This window comes from Sorex araneus, chromosome 2 (assembly GCF_027595985.1).
Source record: "Sorex araneus isolate mSorAra2 chromosome 2, mSorAra2.pri, whole genome shotgun sequence".
NCBI classification, from domain to species: domain Eukaryota; kingdom Metazoa; phylum Chordata; class Mammalia; order Eulipotyphla; family Soricidae; genus Sorex; species Sorex araneus.
The window spans coordinates 45,479,453-45,481,567 of NC_073303.1; the positions used below are offsets into that span (position 1 = coordinate 45,479,453).

At 37.2% G+C, this 2,115-nt stretch overlaps 1 non-coding gene across 1 annotated transcript; it reads left to right on the forward strand.

Annotated features, from left to right (window-relative positions):
- The first annotated feature begins 361 nt into the window (after window positions 1–361).
- LOC129402850 (U6 spliceosomal RNA) lies at window positions 362–471 on the forward strand. Its single transcript, XR_008628887.1, has one exon. It is a non-coding gene; the product is annotated as a U6 spliceosomal RNA (small nuclear RNA).
- The last annotated feature ends 1,644 nt before the right edge of the window (window positions 472–2,115 follow it).

Genomic DNA, 2,115 nt, shown 5'->3' on the forward strand with positions numbered 1-2,115 from the left:
GGTACTGGTGGAGGGATTGGTACTTGATCACTGTATGATTGAAATGTAATCACGAAAGTTTGTAAGTCTGTAACTGTATCTCATGGTGATTAAAAATTATTTTAAAAAATTAATAAAACTCAAAGTGTAAAAAATAATGATAATGAAATAATTTTTAGAAAAAGATTGAAAGAAATAATAGTCAGTGTACTCTTACCCAATGTTTGCCAATGTTAGCTTATTTTAAATTAAACTCTAAGTATGGTATCATTGACAAACCTTCATGTATTCAGATTTTTATGTTGACTTGTACTGATCTGTGTACATATGTGTTCATGCACATGTGTATTTTTTTCTATGCAATTTTATCCTTACAAAGTTTTTAAATCCACCACAACTGTTAAGAACGTACAATGAGGAATGATAGAGAAAAGATTAGCATGGCCCCTGCGCAAGGATGACACACAAATTCGTGAAGCGTTCCATATTTTTCTATATGCAAACAATGAGACAGAAAAAAGGAACATGAAAAAGCAATCCTGTTCACAATCATGCCCCAGGAAATCAAATTCCTTGGAATCAGCTTAACTAAAGAAGTAAAGGACCTCTGCAAAGAAAACTATAAGACGTTACTCCATGAAATAAAGAGGACATGAGGAAACGGAAACATATCCCCTGCTCATTGGATAGGGAGAATGAACATTGTCAAAATGGCAATACTCCCCAAAGCATTATACAGATTTAACGCGATCCCTATAAGGATACCCATGACATTCTTCAAAGAAATGGATCAAGCAATCCTGAAATTCATATGGAACAATAAACACCCACGAATAGCTAAAACAATTATTGGGACAAAGATGATGGGAGGCATCACCCTCCCCAACCTTAAACTTTACAACAAAGCGGTAACAAAACAGCACGGTACTGGAACAAAGGCAGAGCAGCAGACTAATGGAACAGAGTGGAATTTCCCTACACACAACCCAAAATGTATGATCATCTAATCTTTGATAAGGGGGCAAGAAATGTGAAGTGGAGCAAGGAAAGTCTCTTCAACAAATGATGCTGGCATAACTGGACAACCACATGCAAAAGAATGGGCTTAGACCTCGACCTGACACCATGCACAAAAATCAGATCAAAATGGAATTTAGACCTCAACATCAGACTACAATCCATAAGGTACATCGAAGACAAGGTCAGCAAAACTCTTCACGATATTGAAGCTAAAGGTATCTTCAAAGATGACACGGAACTAAGCAATCAAGTAGAAACAGAGATAAACAAATGGGACTCTATTAAACTAAAAAGCTTCTGCACTGCAAAAGACATAGTGACCAGAATACAAAGGCAATCTACAGAATGGGAAAGGATATTCACCCAATACTCATCTGATAAAGGGTTGATATCAAGGGTATATAAAGCACTGGTTTAACTCTACAAGAAGAAACATCCAACCCCATCAGAAAACGGGCTGAAGAAATGAACAGAAACTTTTCCAAGGAAGAGATATGAACGGCCAAAAGGCACATGAAAAAAATGCTCTGCATCACTAATCATCAGGGAGATGCAAATCAAAACAACCATGAGATACCACCTCACACCACAGAGAATGGCACACATCCAAAAGAACAAAAGCAACCGCTGTTGGAGAGGATGTGAGGAGAAAGGGACCCTTCTAACACTGCTGGTGGGAATGCCAACTGGTCCAGCCCCTTTGAAAAACAATATGGACGCTTCTCAAAAAATTAGAAATTGAGCTTCCATTTGATCCAGCAATACTACTTCTGGGAATAAATCCTGGAGAAACAAAAACATATAGTCAAAATGACATCTGCACTTATATGTTCATCGCAGCACTGTTTACAATAGCCAGAATCTGGAAAAAAACTGAGTGTCTGAAAACAGATGACTGGTTAAAGAAACTTTGGTACATCTATACAATGGAATACTATGCAGCTGTTAGAAAGGATGAAGTCATGAACTTTGCATATAAGTGGATCAACATGGAAAGTATCATGTTAAGTGAAATGAGCCAGAAAGAGAGGGACAGACATAGAAAGATTGCACTCATCTGTGGAATATAAAACAACAGAGTAGGAGACTAATACCCAAGAGTAGTAGTATATAATA